The following is a 22953-nucleotide window of genomic DNA, read 5'->3' as shown; positions in this document are numbered from 1 at the left end:
TACAATGGTGAAATAGAGTGGAAATTCTCACTAATTTATTTATGACGCAAAATAAATGTTCTTTTTGCTCCAGAATACCTGCTACAGTTTCATAAAATATAATCGTTTTTACTTGCATTTGGCTTACATGAACTACTTGTTACAATCTCAGTGTTCAGATTCTTCTATTCAATTTTTATGAATCCTGCTCATGTATATTTCAGCTTTTATTTGTGTATGTGTGTTTACTGGGGGTGTTGGAAATACATGATTTTATACCTTAGTTTTTAAATTTGTTGTTTAGTAAATACATACACACACACACACTTTAAAGCCATCATGTACAATACAGTACCCACGCTGTAATGATACAATACGGTCGGAGAAACTCTCCCAGCTTCAGGCACACCAAGTCCGTCCCAGTAAAGGGAAGATTTAAATCTTCCCGAAATGTTCCCAAGGGCTGAGGAGACGCCACTGTGTACTGATGGGTGTTTTTGTTCTTCTTCTATCTCTCTCAGTTAAATAAGAAATCAGGTTTAGAGCCAAGCTCAAGGCATTCATGGCTCGGCGTGTAGCCTTTGATTTGTCAGCTTTGGAAGCACCTCCCCCATTTTGGTGTGGGACAGTGGGCAGTTAGGGAGCTCAGAAGAGGGTCCGTCCCTTACTGACAGCTCCTTCTGGTCTGCTCTCCCTGCCAAGTCCATTGTGCTCCTATTGAGCCCGAACAAGGACTGTGGCGCAGCTGCTTATGCTGTTGTGTCAAATCTGAAGGGAGGGCACCATAGTGATGGAAGGTGGCTGCCAGGGAACCCGCGGGGTGAAAACCCTGTATGAAAGGACAGGAAAGTGACACTAGCCAGTGAGTGCCCAAATACTCATTAGGGAGAAACGGAGTGTGTGGGTGATCAGTAGAAAGAGAGAGAAAATGTAGATTAAGTTACCTCTGAGTGACTAGACAAATGGTATTAAATCAACCAATAATTGCTATTCCTCACTCTTTCCATCACACCCTGTGGGGGAACAAGAGAGAAGAGAGGAGGGGAAATCAGAGCCGAGTACAGATTTGTGTTTACGTCCCAACTGCAGGACTTGGATGGAAAATGTAGCAATGTTATAGGCTTCTTGGCAACTTTGGGACTAATTTGTAAAATAAGAAACAAAAGTTTATTTTAGCTGAGGTGAGAGGAAATTCGTGGGAGGCTGTAGGGCTGATGAAATGGTGGAGTAGGGGAGCTTGCTGCCAGGCCTCCAGCCCCAAGAGGAATCCCGAGGATTCACATGGTAGCTGGGAAAAGGACCAACTTCTCTAAGTCGTCTTATGACCTCTACAGGAAACATGTGTGAGGATATGGGTACATGTGCGTCCATGTGTGTGTACATATGGACACATACACACAAATAGAAAATAAATAAATGCAAAAACTGTAAAGCGCTTCAGCATGACAAGACAAAGACAATGAAGAGACAGGAAAGTTTTGATGGAAAGATCAACAATTGATCTTTCAAAACTGTCATATTTGAAGTATGTTATGGATCTCCAAAGAAAAGCTGGTCTGAGTATGTTTTAGCATTGCTTTGTGATAAGATTCCTCAAAGTCATGCTGTTCAGATTTTCAGCAAGTCACACACACTTCATTATCTGAAAACTAAATTAACCAGCATTGCCTATCTTTCTTAGTTACTTGTTTCATTGTTTCAATAAAACATTCAAGCAAAAGCAACGTGGCTTCCTTACATTTTCTACTGTGATTAAGTAGTACAACCAAAAGCAGCTGGGTGAGGAAAGGGTCTATTTAATTTTACAACTGCCAGATCACCCTTAATCACTGAGGCCAGTCAGGGCAGCAACTCAAAGTAAAAATTGAAAGGCAGAGACTAAAGCCATGGGGGAATGCTGCTTATTGGTTTGCTCCTCCTGGTTTGCTCAGTTTGCTTTCTTATACATTCACATTTCATAGACTAACACTGCCCACAGTAGACTAGACCCTCCCACATCAATCATTAACTAGGAAAATGTTGCATAGGCTTGCCCATTGGCCAATCTTGAGGGGGGCATTTCTCAAAGAGTTTCTTCCTCAATTGACTGAGAAGTGTCTTCAACCATTCAGAGGAAATTCTGCCATTTGTGACATTGTGCATGAACACAGAGAACATTCATTACATTACATGAAATGGTTCAGAATTACAGAATGTACAATCTCATTACATAACATGAAATGGTTCAGAATTACATAATGTCCAATCTGAGGAAGTCTGTGTTATAATAGTTCAGAGTAGGATAGTGCTGACCACACATGACCTAGATGCAGTGGAGTGGATGACAGCAGGGTGTGATTCAATAGATAGAAAGCTTCATTTCTACGAGAGACATAAGTTCTCTCATAGTAATGCAGTAAGGTAGCTATGGATGAAAATAATGTATATTTCAATATAGCTACAAAAGAAGATTCTGAATGTTTTAGCCAAACAAATGCTTAAGTCCATGAATATACTGATTACTCATGATAATATTTCACATTGTACACGTGACACATGTCAAATGTAGTAAATATGCACAACTATTTATTCAATTGTGTGTCTTTTAAAAAGAAATAAAACTACTGAAGTAAAAAACCCTTGATTATTATATTTATTATGTATATAAGTTTATACACACATATATGTATGTATATGATATGTGTCTACATACAGATATACATGTGTCAATAATGGTACTCAAGCTGTCTGACTTGAACAACAAGCACGTTTACCTGCTACACAATTTTGCTGGCCCTTTGAATTTTTTTATAATTAAAAATGTGGCACTGAGATAACGGACATCAACATGCAAAAAGAAAAAGAAGGATGAAAAAAATGAAAAAGAAAATGATACTGAAATTTTATTTTGCACCAAAGAGAAAAAAACATATTAATTTAAATGGTTCACAACCTAAATAAGAGATTAAATTTTACAATGTTAAGAATGAAGTATCTATTACATCTTACACCTGTAGGAATGACCAAGATCAAAAACACTGATGACAACTTATGGTGGAGAAGCTGTGGGGTAAAGGGAGAACTCCTGCATTGCTAGTGGGAGTGCCTGCTGGTACAGCCCCTTTGGATATCAGGACAGTGTTTTCTCAGAAAATTAGGAAACAACCTACCTCAAGACCCAGCAATACCATTTTGGGTATATACCCGAAGGATGCTTAATCATGCCACAAGAACATGTGCTCAACTATGTTTATAGTAGCATTGTTTGTCATAGCCAGAACCCTGAAACAACCTAAGTGCCTCTCAACCAAAGAATAGATAAGGAAAATGTGGTACATTTACACAACGGAGTAAAACAAATATTGACATCTTGAAATTTATGGGCAAATGTATGGATCTAGAAAACATCTTACTGAATGAGGTAACCCAGACCTAGAAAGACAAATATCTTATGTACTCATTCATAAGTGGCTGTTAATTATATAAATCCAAAAAAGAACAAACAAATAGCCTACAATTCACAATCCCAGAGAACCTAGACAACAAAGAGGACCCTAAGAGAAACATATATGGATCTAATCTACATGGGAAGTAGAAAAAGACAAGATCTCCTGAGTAAATTGGGAGGATGGGCATCATGGGAGAGTGTAGATGAGGGGAGTGGAAGAAGGGAGAGGAGCATAAAAATATATATAGCTCAATAAAAACAAGAAAAATAATGAAGTTTCTAAGACCTTTCTGAGAAGTTTTCTAAGACCTTTTGCTTAGTGCATCTTGCGGATATTTCTGGGATCAGGAGCACACACCAGAAAGAAATAGCACTCACAAATTTAACTTCAACAAAATTTATGTAAAACTTTAAAAAGACATTGGTAATATAATGAAAAGTTAAGCTACAGTTTGGGAAATATTTTTAAATGCTCTTGCATATGTAAAGAATTTATAGTCAGACTGTCAAAAGAACATTTATAATTCAATAATAGGACACACCTCAATTAAAATGGGAGAAATCCTTGGTTGTTTCAACATATCATCCATATGTAATACATATATATGTATATAGTGTGTGTGATATGTTAAATAATGATGTAGGTATATGCTGAATGACATCATTCATCTGGAAGATCTAAATTTAAAACACAGTTACCCTATTAGGATATAATAAGAATTTTCATAGTATTCCTGCTAAAAACATGAAACCCTGAAACTTTTGTGTACTATTTATCAAAAGCAAAATACTGTGTACACATTGTAGAACAATTTGATGTCACTTAAGAAGTCAAATATATAATTTCTATATGACTAAATTTTATCAAAGGGAAATAAAAACTTGTCTACATGAAATTGTGTGTATGAATGTCTGTTCTAGCTTTTTATCAGTTGCCTTGAAATAGAAGTCACCCAAATATCTGAATGTATGAGTGGCTTGACATGTAACTCTGCATGAATTGATAAGGACTTGTTTCTAAACTATCATACATTCAGATGACACACAAGGCTGTGTATCTTCTAATTTATAGTACATTATCATATGGACATAATGTTCTGTAAGAAGTTAAAATACATCAAGTCAGTGGTATACAGTATTTCAATCAGGTACAGGGACTGAATACAAGGCACAAAAAAGCTTTAGGTGCAATGGCAATTGTCTATGTGTTGATAATGAGAGTAGTTAAATAAGTAATGTCACTTCAAAGCTATCTTAAATAACTTATTTCTAGAGGACAGACAAATTTAAGTAAAAGTTACACATAGCATATAGTTCACATACACCCCACTTTGACCTTGCCCTGGTATTATCATCTTACACAAATATGTAAATCTAATATAAACAATGAAATGATACTGATAATAAAGCCATGTTGAATGAAGCCATATTTTTGGCTATGGCAGTTTTAGCAGGTTTCTAAAATCAAGTTGCCAAGTTGTTTCCAAATTTTGAAAGTTTGGTGGAAATGTTTTCTTTTTAATGAGAAGCATGTGTTTTCAGAAAGAAATTATAATATTGAATTATAATTAAAACATGATGTTGTCAAATCACAGCACAGCATGATAACAATTTGATGCATTGCTTTCACCCTGAAGTAGCTAGTTTCACTTAGTTTTTCAGGGTTATCTGCTTGACAACACACTGTCCCAAGCTCTTATTAAAATGTCAACTAGCATATTACTAATACGAAACTTTTAGAAGCCAAAGAAATTTTGGCATGAAATATTTGAGGTTCTGGACATATCTGTATTATACAAGTATTTTCTTTCTAATAATACTTTATTAATTCCCTCAGCAATTCACATAATATATTTTGATCATATTCACCAAATTTGCCAGATTAACCCTACTTCCCTACTTAGTCAACTTTGTGTTTTGTGTTTGTTTTTTAACCCATCAAGTTCAATTAGTACTTCTCAAGTCCTCTGGGCCCCTCCTCCAGGCCCTGACCACCCTACTAGAAGTCATAACTTTACCATGAAGTGACTCTCCCTTCTCCACAGCTATTGGATTGTCAGTAGCTCCTGAGCTAGGGATGGGACTTCTTGCTGTGGAAGTGTAAGCCAAATAAACCATTTCCTCCCCAAGTTGCTTTGGTCATGATTTCATTGCTGCAATAAAAACCCAAACTAAACCGGGCGGTGGTGGCGCATGCCTTTAATCCCAGCACTCGGGAGGCAGAGGCAGGTGGATCTCTGTGAGTTCGAGGCTAGCCTGGTCTACAAGAGCTAGTTCCAGATACGGAGAAACCCTGTCTCGAAAAATCAAAAGAAAAAAAAAAACCCAAACTAAGAGACAACATGCTTGGAGTGAAACCACTCAAAAATAAACTAGAGTGCGAGTTTTGTCAACACCGCAGAGAGAGCTGTGTCCTTACAGACAAAGAAAATGGATGTTTGTTTAAACTGTCACCTTAAAGGGACCGCTGTTCTTTCCATTAAATACTGCTGAAACCACACACTGATAAATCCAGAAGAAAAGTACAATTTTAAAGAAGAGGGATTTGCTCTACTGGAATTGGCATAGAATTCAAATCATGCAGCGTTATCACAAGAACAAAGACATGGAGAACAAAGGCACAGCCAGTGTATTGATTTCACAGCAGAGCTGGACAGAAGACAGGGACTCATGTGGGTCCCTCTGTTCCTGCCACTAGCATTACACATGGTGCTTCGCACCTCAGTCCAGCAAGGCAAAGGAGGACCTCTTTGATTCCATCACTCCCTCACTCACTAGCGAGCATTGGGTGCTCTTGGGCACGACGGCTATCATAACTGTCATCTTGCCCATGAGGCACATAGTACCTAGAGAGAAACTTGCCCTGAGGCCAACCTAGATTCTTCTTTTCTCACACATCAGCTAAGGTAAGTTTTCTCTGACTGTAGGCATAACCCACTCCCAGCCAACAAAGTTTGAAATAGCTAACGGGATACATGAGAGAGAGAACGCCTTCCGGCCAAGATACCGTCTCTGTCTATGGCTGAGGTCACACTCCTGGGCAGTCAAGAGGAGTGGTCCAGAGCTGCTGCCGCCACCACACCTGCACAGATCCCTATCATCATCGCTGTCTCTTTTCTCATCCTCTGCTGGCAACAACAGATGGGACTCACACAGAGGGGTGCTGTCATCCTGCCGCTGCCTCTTGCGGGGAAGCGTCTGGGCTCACACCGGTGTTTATTCAGAGGATATGTGACTTAGCTTGTTAACACTACTGAACTGTGAGTGCCAGAGACATCTAGTAGTGACATCAGCAGTGCTTGATGGAACCCCTCCGCATCCTGGGTGCACTAATCCTACTATGGGACTAGCCTTACGACATGAATTCCATACACTGTTTTCTACATCACACCTTCTATCCTTGCATGACCTTCAGTGGACAATGGGTCTCCCTGGCACTGGAGTGTGTACACTGTGGCCAAACTCTCTAATGACAGCTAAAAGGCTACATGGAGAACTTTGCCGTGATGATCAGCTAGAAATAAACACAAAATTGCTTGACAACTGACATCTCTGAAGGAGTGGCAGCTGCATACTGAAGAAGGGCATCCCAGGTGCACAAATCAGAAGACAGGCCATACCCTGAACATAATTCTCTAGTAACTCATCCAAAGATATAGTAAGGATGAAATGCTTCCTGAAGAATTCAGAGTGATTACTGATTTCCAGGAGGCTAGAGATGCAATAGTTAAATAAAAACAGGAAAACAATTCAGAATATGAATGAGAGACATAGCAAAGAGATAAAGATAGCAAACAAAAACACTAGAAAGGGAAAAAAAATCTAATAAGCCAAATGCAAATCAAGTGGAAGCTCAGAAAGCTAGGCCAATTGCAAGAAAGACTACTGAGTCATGAAGACTGTTCTGCAGGAACATTACAGTCAAAGAGAAAAAGGAAGATGTAAGAGAATAAGGAGAGTATTCAAGATCAATGGAACTATAAAGCAGTCTCTGATCATCATCTTGTCATGTCTGGAGAGCAAGAAAAAAGGGTTAAGGGCATGGAAAATTTATTTAACAAACTAATAGGAGAAAATGCTCCTAATCTCAGGCAAGATGTGGATGTCCAAAATAAATAAATAAATAAATAAAATGTGTTGACTCAGAACTATAAGGCATGACCAAGAGACATGTCTATCCTTATATATGCCTGTCAAAATGCAGAACAAAGAAGGGATTTTAAAATCTACAAGAGGTCTGGAGAGATGGCTCAGAGGTTAGGAGCATTGCCTGCTCTTCCAAAGGTCCTGAGTTCAATTCCCAGCAACCACATGGTGGCTCACAACCATCTGTAATGAGATCTGTGCCCTCTTCTGGCCTGCGGGCATATACACTGACAGAATATTGTATACATAATAAATAAATAAATAAATATTTAAAAAAATAAAAAAAATAAAATCTACAAGAGACAAATGCCAAACAAGAGTAGAGAGGTGGCTCAGCGGGTAAGAGCTCTTGTTCTACAAACTGGAGGATCTGAGTTCAAATTCTAAGCACTCACATAAAAAGTCAGGCATGGTGACATTCATGTGCTTGTAACCTCAGCACTGGAAGGCAGAGTCAGGTAGATCCTAGGAGCTCACCTTTGAGACAGACTATCCGAAACAGCAAACTCTTGGTGCCGTGAGAGACCTATCTCAAGGCAATAAGGCAGAAAGAAAATAAAGATACCTTAGATCTTCCTTTGTCCCACTCATGTGCCCATTCCCACACACAAAAGTGCTAATTCATACATTAGAGTCACCACATTCCAGTAACGGTAGACTTCTCAGCGAAAATTCCATAGATCAAGAGGACATGGAATGACATATGTCACATCTTGAAAATAACCACCAGCCAGATTACTATTCCGTTGTCTTCTATTCTGAAATGAAGGAGAAATAAAAGACCTAATATAAATGAAAACTGAAGAAAATCATGTTCACCAGACTAGCCTTATAGAAGGTCCAAATGTAAAAGAAGGATAATTTCCATCATGATTAAATATGAAGGAATAGACATTTTGAAGAGCATAGAATAGAATTACGCATTACCAAATACCCTAAAGATGAATAAGAGAGGAGAATCAAAGTATCAAAATGACTAGAAAATGAAGAAAATGATAGGTATTATTAGAGATCAGATTTACATGTAATTGTAGAACTTCCTGTTCGTGTGCAAGATACATTATTTTTATCAATGCTTGGAATTTTCTCTACAGTAGACCATATATAAGGCTGAAAATAGATTTTAGCAAATTAAAGTAAATGAAGTCATATGTTGTATCTCCTCTGGTTATAAAATGAGGAGCTTTAGAAATTAGACATAGATGAAGACAGAATAATAAACACTTGAGCAGCAGGTCATTGAGGTCGGAAAAAAATTTAAATTCATTGAAGCAAACGAAAGTGGAACCACACAGTATTAAAAGCTGTGATCCATTGCAATGCTATACGAGGAAGAAAAGCTAACAGCAGTGAGCGCCTCTGTCACAAGAGGAAGAGTGAAAGACTTCAAATAAACAAAGTATTGGTGTGTCTCAAGAACTTGGAAAGGACAAAACAAACCGAAATTAGTGAGAGGAAAGAAAAATAAAGCACCACGAGAAACAAATGAATCAAAGTCTAACGAATAGCAGAAAGGGAAAAGCCTTTTGAAAAGTTAAAATTAATGGTTTTAGCAAGACTAACAAAACAGCAATAGCCAAAAGACAGGTAGAGATAGGGAGAAATGAGAGGGGGGAAAGGATGAAGGAGAAGAAGATTGGGAGAATACAATTAGAGATTTCAAAAGCTGGTATAACAACTAATACCATATAAGTTTTCCATGGGGATGATTGGGGGGGAATATGGTGCAAATTGGAAAATCTGGAGTAAATGGCCAAGTTTATGGGGCAAAACTGAATTAAGGTATTTTAAAAGCCTGAATCAACCAAAAGCAGGTCCCAGCCCTGCCTTGTCCCTCCAAGTCCCTGGAGTTAAGATATGTCATAGTCCGTCCCCCACACTGGGTCGCCCCGACACCATTCATCCCATGTCTTTTACAGATATTTCCCTCTCATGAAATCTTGCCCATGTGTCTGCTCTTGACATGTTCAGAGAACTTGCCTTATACAAGGATCTTTCGTGATTTGAATTGACATTGAGATAATTCAGCCAAACTTTGGTGGCATTTAAGGGGACTGAGATAAAGTTGGGGATGTAATTTGGTAGGCAGAATTATGAAATTCTGGGGTGAGTACCCCTGACCCCCCAAAAATACCAGAAAAAAAGATATGGAGATAAAGTAAGAAAACCAGAAAATTGCTTCATAGGAGAGATGAATTTCAGATTGTGATGACTGTGTTTAGGGGAGACATGCTAGAAGGAAGAAGGAGAGGGGATAACTACCAGAAATGCGAATCAGTATCCTAACTTTATGTGGTCTTTTTTACCTGCAGAACATAGTTTTAACATAGTTTCAAACCTCCGCCCTCAGATTGTTAGACACACACACATAGATATGCACTCATACACACACACACACACACACACACACACTCATACATATAGATATGCATGCATACTCACAGACACACCTGCACACACACACACACCTTCACATGTGTGCTATGGTACATGTACGAAGGTCAGAAGGTGACTCTTCAGGAGTTAGTTCTCAGCTTTCACCTTGGTGGTGCAGGATCTCACTTGTTTCGGCTACTGTACTCTAGGCTAGCCCACCCTCTAGATCTGGCCAGCTTTCCTGTCTGTCTTACCTCACCATAGGAAACCACCATGGGCCACTGTGATCAACAGACTCCTTGCCCTGTTTGTTTTGATCCTTTGGTTTAGTGGTCTTTCTTGAGAAGACTCCCCACGGTCTGGGGTCACACGAATGTCCTCCCTTCTTTAGTCCCTTTCTCAAATATTGCTCTCGTCCGTTGTCTCCATAGTCTGGGGTTATTTCTCAAGTTCCTGCCCAAACTCAGCAGTGGGAGAGTCTGTGGAGTCAGATATGCTACCCTATTTCCAAAAAAGCACAGACGTTTCTACTCAGCTTTTCTGGAGTCAGCCTGACCCTGTCTCCCCAGTAATCCAGGTCTGAAGCTTTGAGTGTTGGCTGAGACGCAGACAGGAATCTTTGAGGGTCCCCAGGATGGAATCTCTCTTACTCCCAGGGGACAGGGCACGATGCCAAAGGAAATCACGTTCGATACATGACAAATGAAATGAAGGAACAGCCTCCTCCCGAGTGGGGAGTTAGGAAGAGGCATCGTCTGATATAAGCTTATGGAACAGAAACCAGAAGAAGAAAAACAAAAGAAGATCAAAGAGACCTCTGGGCTTGCAGAGCTCTCCTGGGCCAGACTTAACAGAGTCAGAGAGGGCCAGGAGGCTTGGCACAGCGGGATGAAAGCTCTCAGGAATACCACTCTGGTCTAGACATGTTTGGTGAGTATTTCGGCTTCAGTATTTACAGTGAAGGAATGAAGAGGAACTCTTCCAGACGGATATTTTTTTTCTTTCTTGTTTTCAGCAGTCCACATCTGCTAGGCTCCCTCAGAGACCACCGGGAGTACTTAAGATCCTGGTGAGTCCTAACCACCATCAAAGCATGCTTCATGCTGGGCAGCAAGATTCATTCAGGTGTAACCTTGGAAAATGGAGAGTTTGTGATATTCGGGCTGTGATTCAGAGCGGTGAGAGAGGCGAGCCTGCTATTTAAGTCACTATCCAGGTTAAAAGACTCCGGCTTCTGACACCAAGCCCACTTCCTTCTGTTCTCTCTGCATTTGCCCCCAGCACACAAATACAAAAGCAAGTTCTACAAAGTTCCTCTGGATCCTTTCCACACACTCCCTTCTACCCGAGTTACCTAAGCTTCAAATCTTTCTGCAGGGACTCAGATTGCTTCAGCTAATTCTGTCTCGCGGGACATTCTCCTTCTTTAAAAAATCGGCTCCTTTCAGATTGATGGCAAGGTTTCCATGACCCCGCTTAGCAGAGATAGCAGAAGCCCCAGGGGAGTGTAGCATGAGTCCTCTGCAGGTCTGTGGTGCCTGCTTCCAGACAGGAGCTGAAGCAGGGAACAGAGGCCTTAGGACTGCTGACTGCCGCTTCCCCTGCTTTTGGCTATGGGAGTGCTACACGTGTTATTCATTACTTAACAGAGGATGGCTTAAAATTTAGTCCAAGATGTGATTTATTTAGTAAAATGTCCTCCATTTTTTTGAGTACATATTAATCAGTTATCTCTAGTTTCCAATGCCGATTCATGAGCATTTATTTTTATGGAAAAATTTTCATTGCTTTTGTAGCTGTGTAATGAAAGCTGAATGACACTTGATTTTGTTTCCTAGAACAGCTTTTAATAATGCCTAAGGTTAATTTTTTTAAGTGTATGGGTTTTCACAGAACTTTCAGGGGCTCATACAGTTATGCTAAGAACCACTTAAGCCAGGGTTAAATACTGGACAACATAGCATGGTAGAAAGGGTGTTGGTGCTCATTAAGCAAGGAACACTGAATCTTTGATGCGTGACCTTTAATTTGTTCGGGTGAGGATGAAGCAGAGATAAAAGGCATGATTTTCATCTTTTAAGTTTTTCAAACAGAAAGGTTCTAAATGATTTGTGAAAAAAATTGCAAAATGCTGCATTGTTATCAAGCCCCAATAAGAAAAGTCCATAACCCAGCCTCTTAGGTCCCAATGTGTTTCAAAAATTTAAGGGAAGGTTTCTGAACCACCTCACAGTCCACACCTTTCAGAATAACACTAGAAAACTATTTGTCTTCATTGTTTTCATTTCTCATGGGTGAGGTCTCCCAAAGGCCGTGTGACGTGCAATATGATATCTCTAGAAGCTGGACACGAGGCCGACAGGAGGGCTCAGGTTTCTGTTAAGCAACATGAAAGAGATTTCCGAACCTGTAACTGCTACCTTTTCTATCAATGGCCTTGTTAAAAACGTAGATTCTCAAAAGAGCGTTTTAGCACCATAAAGGGCTTACTCTTGATATTTTAAATGAACTAATGTATACTTTAAATGTCATTAATTCTACTTTTGAATGTGTTAAATAAATATTTATAGGAATAACTTGCATGACTCTTTGAGGTCCCCAGTGCTTTTTAAGTATAGAAAAAGTCGTTAGGGTAATGGGTTTGAAGAATCTGGGAGGTTACACTTTGTATTGATCAGATGTGTTACCTTGGAGATGCTAGAAAAACAAGAGCCTATTTTTGAAATTTTTAAAACTAATATTTATCCAGAAATAGTGATTTAAAACTGAGGGTTACAATACTTAACTCTTTCCGACCATTTTCTGGCTACATATTTGTAAAAGTCACTGCATTTATTACTGCCATTGATACTGCTTATTGAGCAGACTGTATATGTAGAATAATTCATTTGTCATGGCAACCATGAGAGGTGGGCATTGAAGATTTTCCAGTTCCACAGTTGGGAAAACGAAGGGTGGATGTGCCAAGGTGGCCTAGCTGACGTCGCCTGGGCTGGTAGTGACAGGGGTTCTATGGGTGGGTAAGCTTGCGGGCCAAGGTCCTTTCCAGCAGCACAGCTCGCTTTCTGTGAAGCCAACAAGAAGGACCATGAATGCCAATAGATGGTGGGATCATCATTTTCACTTTGACCAATACTTGGCATACCATTTTGTTTAAATATGGCAGAAAGACGCAGCTCTCGGTATTTATTCATTCCGCAAGCCTGAAACAAGTGTTCATAATTTTCTATAATTTCACAACATTCCTCTGCTGTGTTCAGAGAGCACAGTTATCTCTGCTTGTTTAGACTGACAGAGATAAGTAATGCACAAAGCAATAAATAGTAAACACCAAAATGACAAGGATGTTGAAAGTTGCACATTCTAAGTGAAGAAGAGAACAGATGGGGGCTGGAGAGATGGCTCAGAGGTTAAAAGCATTGCCTGCTCTTCCAAACGTCCTGAGTTCAATTCCCAGCAACCACATGGTGGCTCACAACCATCTGTAATGGGGTCTGGTGCCCTCTTCTGGCCTTCAGGCATATACACAGACAGAATATTGTATACATTATAAATAAATTTGTTTTTAAAAAGAAGAGAACAGATATTTATGTGTGCATATAGTATGTTTCAAGGTAGGCCTGGCATGTTTGACTAACAAGATGTCTGTGGGGCTGGAGTGGAATCAGCAATGAAGACTGTGGGTAGAGATGAACTCAGAGATTCCCAGAGAGACAGCTAACATAATGTCTTACAGACAGTATAGTGAGACCTTGAGGGGTATAAGGAAGGGAATGGAATTTTATAAGAATTGATCTAAATGCTATGTTGAGAATAAAGTGTACATGACTTCTGATAAAAGAGGCTATTTAGTTAGTTGTTGTCTAATTCCAGGTGAGACCACCATGGTGACTTACTGGATAATTTAAATTTAGAGCCAGGGACTGTGGTAAGAAGTGAAGTGTTAAGACTGTGAACTTTTCCTTGTCTCAAACTATGTAAGTTTTTTCATTGTATTTTAATTTTTATTCCTTTTCATATATTTTTATTTATTTTTCAATAAAAATTAAAATACAATATATATATGTATATATATATATATATAAATTTGTTCATGGCATTTAAAGTACCTTTTTTATATTTTCTGAATTGAATACCTCACAGGTTTCAAGTTCAGAGGCCATTGCAATAAACTCGATAGAGGCACAGCTCCAAAGACCACATAGCGATTGCCTGTCACTAAAGACCCTTAGTACTGTCATCTACTCTAAGCTGAGTGTGAAAGGCATCCCATACCACTGCTTTATTTTTAAAAACCTTCTACTTACCCTCCACCATAGCAGGCCTTAAAGTTGAAGGAATTGGTCCTTACCGGCCTGCAGTAGAGTCACGGCACTATTCATAGACTGGAAGGGCCTAGGACTTGCAGAGTCGGGTCCCAGGGCACATGGCCACATCCAGATGATTTAGCAGACACTTTGATCCGATAAAAAAACCCTCGCCCTGGAACTCTCAGTTGAGTTGGTAGCAACTCTTACATCTACTCAACTCCCAGTACAACTGTCAGCTCTTTCTAGAGACAGGTCTATTCATTGCTCAATGTCAAATACAAGAAAACCATGATTCTCATTTATTTGAGTGTTTAAAAAGAAAAATTTGCTACGTACTTGCATTAATTTATTCAATGTTTTTAGGTTAGAAGATAAGGGTTGGAATTTGTAAACCATTTTCACTAACTGTAACCTCAAGCATATGGCTTAGACCTTAGTTCAGGTTAATTTTCTGAGAAATGGAGAAAATAATAATAATGTGAGCTTATTGCTATATGAGAAATGGTGTGTGGTACGTGCAAAACAAATATAATTTTATTAGGAGACCTCATTGGACATTTGGAGAACAATATCTTGATTAATATATAAAATAATGTGGTAAAATTTAATAATGGTTCTATTGCTTCTCTTTCAATTACAGTCTCTGCTGTAAGCCAGAAGACTTACCAGAACGTTTTTCTAGGAAAGAAACCTGATCATCTTTTGCCTTCTTCAAAGAATCGAATATTTTCCTACTCAAAATTCATTCATGGGTACTTGATAAAGTCCTTTATCAACAAGATTATTTCACCCCCGCGTTGGAGCATAAGAATGTTGCAGTCATAGAGACAGTGATTACAATGGCAGGTGTCCTCTCTTCGAGAAAGATGTATGAAGCCAGTCAACAGGAGGGAAAAGCAGGACGCATTTAGATAGCAGATAATTTCTGCATTCACTCCTTCCCTCCTAGTTTCAATGAGTGTTCTGTTCACAAATAACCCTCCCTCCACTGTGGCAGCTCGGGGCACTATTCCTAGAGAAAATATAACACAGCGAACCAAAACATATTCTTGCCATATTGTAATTAGCTAAAATTCATTAAAAGGTTTTTTGCTTATTTGTTTTTCTGTTTGTATAAATATTGTCCACCCAAAACAACAGGAAATGTTCAAGACCACATACTTACATGTGAACTCGAAAATCACAGGAACTTTCTCAGTACATGTTTATAAACTTGCATGCTTTTTTTTTTGCTATAAATACCTATATATCCCATAATCCATTATTTTTACTTTGTATGTACTGTGTCACAAGTATTTAGCAATGTCTTTAAAATTATTCTCAAAATATACAAAAGGAAAAATAGCTAAGCAGCAACAAAAGATTGAGCATGAATGATCAACGTGTTTACGGGAGACAAAACCCAGCTGTAGTGCCGTAAAATCATGATGAGAGAGAAAGGCATGTCCTGTCAACAAGACCAACCAACGTACGTGGCTGTCTGTCTCTTCTTTCAATTACTGTTATAGCCTGAGCCAAATGATTCTGCCTTTGAACAAAACCGCAGAGACACTGTTGGTTTGGGAATCCATTTCAGATTCTGGAGAAAACCCTCCAAAAGCCAACACCTTGGTCTCCTGCAAGGCACGGGGTTTGGAGGCCTATTTTATAGTGTGGGAATGATTTGATACTGACGGGCAGGCGCTGTGGAGTAAAGAGGAAAGCAATCCCCTGTGAGCTGGCTGAAACGTCAGTAATCTGATGCCTTCCCAAATCCGTCAGCTAGGGCATCCTGTTCTTCACATCACTGTTTTCCCTCGATGCTTAGGCTCCCTTACCAAATGGATTTGAGCTTCAAAGGCAGTAAAAGTGAAACCAGCGCTGCTCCAACAGCCAGATTTTGTGCTATTTAGTCAGCCTCGGTGCCTGGCTCGCTCGTGTGAAGTTTAGCTGTTCTCTTTGTGAAGGAGGAACAGCTTGAAGTATGGAAATTTATATAGAGTGCTCTTTCACCTAAGAGGTTTTACTCCTGGAAAAGTAAGCATTATTTCTCAGAATAATGGTCCTGTTTCAGTGGATGCTTTTGAACTGATGGCTTTGGAGACCCTCTGGCATTTGTGATCTTTAGCAGATGTCCAGGCTCACTTGAAGTATCCACATCACTTAGGAATTGGAGCACACAGATCAAGCATTGCTGCTAAGCACTGGCTTTCTAAAACTGGCCCTCCAGCCTTCCAGGCCCCAGACCTCCAGTCCTGCAGCTCTCCAGCCCCCCAGGCCTCCAGCCCTGCAGCTCTCTTTCCAGCCCTGCAGCCCTGCAGCCCTGCAGCCCTCCAGGCTATGAGACAGACAAATGTCAGTGTTGATTACTGGCTTGCAATGAGCATAATCTAATTGAGTGCTTGTCACTGAGGACATTCAAAGTGATAAAACGTATGACACTATTTAAAATTCTTTTTCCTCTGTAAAACTTCTCACATTTTACATACGTCTGTAATGTGTTTTTCCACAAACACATTAAGTCACAGAGCCTTTATTTTGCAGAAGACCTAAAAGAATCTGTTACCCAATACATGTGCTTTGGGAAAAAACTATTAAATAAATACATGTACTTAAGCACAGTGAATAATAGTGCAAAAATATTTCTGGATGCTAATCATCCAGCAAGCTAGAGAGAAGTCACCAAGTATAATGGTCAAAGCAAAATATACAACAAAGTATTAGAGTACCTGCAAAATATATATTGTTTTATATACTTACTTAAAAATACATTAGATAAATGATAGATAAATAAAAGGTAGAGATATAGATAGATAATTAGATAGATAGATAGATAGATAGATAGATAGATAGATAGATAGATAGATAGATAGATAAATAGAGTGAATACACTTAATGTAGGTGGGTCTTCTGTCTATGTGTTATTTTTATTGGTCAAATAAAGGTCTAAGAACATAATGCTTTGGAAAGAAGGTTCTTCTTTTGTTTTCACAGAGGATGAGACCTTGTGGATTGCTTCTATCCCAATATGGTATGATAGACCACGCCCTCCTGAAAGGTTGCTGTAACACCCTCCAAAAATTACTTTGCTCAACTGTTGACTGAGATGAACCTAGCACACAGGTTATACCATGGAAGACCTAATTAACAGCACCCTCATTCAGCACGAAACAGTTTGGAGAGAAATAACTGTGCCCATATTTCCAAATATTGTTTATAGATATTCTTTTACATTTGAAGGGGTATATGATATAGATACGAATAATTTGCATTTTTGGTATGGATTTTAAGGTCAATTTTGTTTTATGTATGTGTATTTATGATCTTGATTAAGGTATGTGATTGTGTAGTTTATTTAAAAATGTAATGTATAATTAAAAAGTATAGGATAGTAGGTAATTGTCGATAATAGTAAAGCTTGTAGTCATGTTAGATTTTCTAGATGTTCATAGATATATTTCAGATAGGCATTCTTCATAATCTTTCAAAGACTATAGAATATGACATTTTAAATGTTTTTAATAACTTATGGCTTTTTATGACAATGAGACACGTCTGCTCCTGGCAACACCAATCTACTTCAAGAGAAAGATGGGCATCAAAGAAGCTTCTTATGGAGTTTGATAGCCATTTGGGCAAAAACTGCTCTTGCCTAAACTGATACATAGACTGGACACAAAATACCCACAGAGAGAGGACTTCTGAACTTGCCTAAAGGTGAGATGATCCTTCGGAGTTCCTGATTCATGAAAGAGTCTGCGAGACATTCTATAGGACACAGCAAAAAGTGATTGAACTGTCTTTAAAATTTCCTGCTTCATGGAAATGTCTGCTGGAAACTATGGGCCTGTTGGCTAAAGATGGATGCCCCAACAGTACAAAAGAACTTTGGGTGACTGTCCAGGCAGCGAGATGTCTCTGTCATTTCTAGAATTTGGAAGTTGCTTATTTCTTGTTTACTTAGGTAGTATTATATCCTTCTGAAGTCTTTGATGGAGTTGAAGAATAAATAGATAGTTACAGTTTTCCTTAGTTATGATAAAAGATAAAGTAGATATAAATATTATAACTGTAATTCTTGCTTGATAGCTGTTTTCTTATATGTAATTTTACTATGTTAAAGTAAAAACTTTTCTTTTTTGTTTAAACAGAAAAAGGGGAAATGATGTAGGTGGGTCTTCTGTCTATGTGTTACTTTCATTGGTCAAATAAAGAGACTGCCTTAGCCTTTGATAGGACAGCAGCTTAGATAGGCAGAGTAGACAGAACAAATGCTGGGAGAAAGAAGCATAGTCAGGCAGACACCATGATTCTCCAGCCCGAGACAGACGTAGGTTAGAATCTTGCCAGTAAGCCACTGTCTTATGGTGCTACACAGATTATTAATAATGGGTTAATTAAGACGTGAGAGTTAGCCAGTAAAAGGCTAGAGCTAATGGGCCAGGCAGTGTTTAAATGAATACAATTTGTGTGTTATTATTTCAGGGTATAAGCTAGCCGGACAGCAGTACACAGCCCGCAGCTTCTAACAAAATTCCCAACTGTGAGAAATCTCCCTTCAAGTTGTTGGTCTAGGTTCCAAAAGACTTCCAGAAAAATACAGGTAATTGCTACTGTTCTCTGTTGCTTCCTCCAACTTAATGGTAAAACTCTACTTCTGAAGACACCACGCACTTCAGACCCATTACTTTGTAATTGAACTGGAACTGACTTGGAAGTCTTCTCTCTGAGCATTTCGCTGTCATAATGCCAGAAGGTGGCCAAGTAGCCAAGGGAGTAAAGGAATCTGTACTCATACCCAGCTGTAAAGTCCTGAACAAAAATGACCATCCTGGCAAGATACCCTCAATGATATAATAGAGGTACTGTTATCTTTGGGGTAATTGATAACTGTTTAATTTGTCTTGAGAGCAACTCAAGAAAAGGGAATTATACCTTATAATGTGAAACCAACCATCTACCCATGGCTTATGAGGTCATAGACCTTGAAGGAGTGCTAATTGTATTGATTTTTCTAAACCTCTTTAATTTCTGCCTGGATGCTAAATGCATGACCTTATTTTCACAGATGCGCATTATTCTCATTCCGCATCAGATAAGCTCCTTCCACAGCCTTGGTGGCTACAACAGAGATGCATGCTTGTGAAAATATAGAGAATAGTAACTGTGAGGTGCCTAGACCCAATCGGTACATCTATATTACATCTCCATACACCTAAGGCTCAAGGGAACACAGACAAGGTGGCAGAAAGGCTGTAAGAGTCAGTGGACTAGGTCATCTGCTGACAGTGGCTCCTTGACCTAACAGATAAGTTCTACCCATGGAATCTCAACAATATGGTTGCATAAGCAAGACCTACAAAATGGCAACAACAGCTCATATGTGAATATGGACAACAGGGAGTAGGCATGGTCCTGCACATACATGAAGGTGAAAGGCAATAAATGGCTGATGAGGGAGAGAGAGTCAGTCTCCAGGGATCAGCCTCCCTGATAGGTTGCCTAACCGCAAGTTTTCAGCCCTAAACACACACACACACATGCGTGCGCGACATTAAATGGACTCAGTTGCTTGCATATATGCATGTGTGTGCATTCAACAATGGTAATTATGAAAGAGAAGATCATGAACTCTAGAAAGAGTAGGGAAACATTGAAGGAGTTGGAATGGGGAGAAAAGGGGATAAAAATGATGTAAATGCTTAAATACAATACCTATGTAAGATTTTCTCAAAAACATTTCAAAATTACATAATACTTTCCCCTGTAAACCCTCCAGAAAAATTAGCGAGTAAAATGTCTATCAATTTTATATTAAATCCTTCCTATAACCTAGAATTGTTTTTATTGAATTATGATGAGAAGTAGAAAATTATTGAATGAAGAAAACTCAGTGAATTCTGATCTGCTTTTACTACACTAAATCTGCTAAGATACTGAGATTCCTGGTCCCTGTGAAAGCACATTTTCCATGGTACATTACAGCATGTAGTACAATGCCAATGTCCAGGAGCAAACCAAGAAGTCTCTGGTTGCCAGGGTAACTTTCCTTCTTGTCTTGTGGCTATATGAACATTCTTAAATTTCCATGTAAGCTTCATGAGCCTCTTGAGGGGGATTTATATTCTTGGAGTATTGAATTATTTTTATTTTGTTCTTTCCACCTTATTTCAAGTTTCAAGTAACATACATTTTGCAAAATAAAATATAGACTGTATGTCATTTTACAAAAATTCAATTATAGTTTTCTACATCTTAGGTTCTATATATTTATAGCAGAAAAAGGGAGAAAGAAACAAAAATGTTGGTAACCCAAAAACTGAATTGTAGCTCTTTCTGCGATAGGGATATAAGAGTTGTTTTGTTGTTTTTCATCTTTTTTATTTAATTTTTTTACACTTTTAATTTTATTTTTAAACAACCAGGTTCTGAGCTTCATTTCAGGACACATTGTAACCCCATGTGGATGGCTGAGGAAGCTACCTTCTTTGGGTAGATCTCTTAGCTTCTACATGTGCTCTCTCTTTTATCTTGCTAAGTCATTTTCACTTCTAAGTCTCAGTTTTAGTATCTTTAAATTAAAGCAAAATGCTAGATAGACCCCTGTGTGGATAATCAAGTCACTATTTTACAAGTACCTTGATCATGGTCAGTACTTTAAAGGTGTTAGCTATGATAGAAAATTATTATCTTCATGTCTGCATAATGATTGAATAGTGGACTTGGAAGTTACTGTATTACAAAGAGTCTTCCAAAATAGACACGATTCAACTTTAGGTGGAGTCTAGCTACTCTGAAATACCACAGTGCACAGTGGAATTCTAACTCTGTTTAAACTTCATGGGTTTTCTTGTTGTCGCTGAATCCACTAAAAGAAAACACAGGGGATACATTTGAAATTAGAGCTATAGACATGGCCTTTCTTTCTGCTCAGGAGTCCAGTGCCAGAGGAAACAGTTGCAAGAAGTGATAAATGAAACTATATAAAATTAAAAAAAAATTCTTAACAGAAAACAAAAGTATCAGAGGAGTAAAGAGACAGCCTTCAAAATATGAGAAAATCTGCCAGCAGTACCTCAGACAGGGAGCTGATGATTGCCCAGAATACACAAAGAATTGCAAAAATCAGCCCAAACCACAAACATGCCTGGCGGTGGGCCAATGAGGTAAACAGACTGCTCTCAAAAGAAGAAACACAAAGGGCTGATTAATATACATTTTTAATGTTCAACATCCTGATCCATCAGTGAAATGCAGACTAAAATCACTTTGAGATTTCATCTCACTCCAGACAGAATGGCCAAGATCAAGGAACAAATCATGACCACTATTGGCAAGACTGCGGGGAAAGAGGGACTTCTCTTCAGTGCAAGTAGAAGGGGGAATAACCAGTGAAGCCTCTATGATAATCAATATGGAGCTTCATGCAAACATTAAAAATAAAATTACTATATGACACAGCTATCCTATACTTGAATATTGGTTTTTGGCTTGTTTGTTTTTTATTTTGACATTGACTATAAGGTCCTATGGAGGATGTCACAACTCTTGATTCCAGTGCTTGCACCCAGAATGTAGACAGAAAACCTTTGTAAATTCATAGATGCCCTTTGGGTCACCCTAGAGAGAACTCTAGGCTTCTTCTATTTTTTTTCATATTTTTTAGTTTTTGAAATTAAAATATAGTCAAATCATTTTACCTCTTCCCTAGGACTTTTCAGGATACTGGGAATGTGGCTTGTGACCTGGTGACTCTTCAACACTCACACATCAATTCATCCACTCCTGATTACTAGTGGGCCTGAGGAAGTGATTTTCTCAATATGGAATATGTCCAGCACTATGCTCATTGCCTGGGAACTTATTAGGAAAGCGGATTCTGAGGCTGTGCCCCACACTGACTAATCAAGCACTCTGAAGCCGGCTTCTGGCAATGCCGTTCTAATACTCCCCACAGGTAATCCTGATATACCAGATCTACCTGGCGGTCATGACCCAGTCCAGCTGCCACAGGTCGACCACTGGTTCCACAAGAAAGGGGCACAGAGCAGAGGCAATCTGGCCAGGAGGGGAGCACCTGGCAGGCTCTGAGCTCTGGAATGCCCTAGCCCAAGTGCAGCTGCAGCATCCAGCTGGGACATGATCCTCCTTGGGTGGAGCTCTCATTACTAATGGAAGCTGGGTCAAGCTAGGGACACAGGGTGTGGGTGGACCCGTGGAAGCTTAGGATCTGAATGAAGGATGAGGAGTTGAAGAGCAAACCAAATCCAACCTAGAGATCAGTGAAAAGATGCAAAGCGGAACAAACTGGCAGATGTATATTGGACCCAAGTCAGAGAACCTGGTTGTGTCATCAGGACTCACGGTAGGAGCCTCATGAGCTTAGCTGTGGGGCTTGGTTTCTAAGACTTCAGTGTGCATGCCATTGGCACCGGGTTTTGTGATTGAGTCCTAGTTTCTGTTCTGTCCATTTCCACTGAGCCCTGAGGCTTCCCACACCAGGAAGGTTCTAAAGAACTGTGTGCTGGATGAATTTGCTGTCTGTATCTCAAGTAGCTCCTCTACTGCCAAGGCAATTGTGCTCGTTACTGCTCTGCTTAGCAAATGAGGTAATGACTATGAAAGCCCTCTGCAAACTCTGAAAATTTTATACACATAATCTATATTTCAACTGGCATTTCCGGTGACTTTTCTGTGCCTAAAATGTCCCCAGGACTGAATGATCAATTATTATAA

Source organism: Microtus pennsylvanicus, chromosome 12 (genome assembly GCF_037038515.1).
Source record: "Microtus pennsylvanicus isolate mMicPen1 chromosome 12, mMicPen1.hap1, whole genome shotgun sequence".
In the NCBI taxonomy this organism is placed as follows: Eukaryota; Metazoa; Chordata; class Mammalia; order Rodentia; family Cricetidae; genus Microtus; species Microtus pennsylvanicus.
This window is presented reverse-complemented; position numbering follows the sequence as displayed.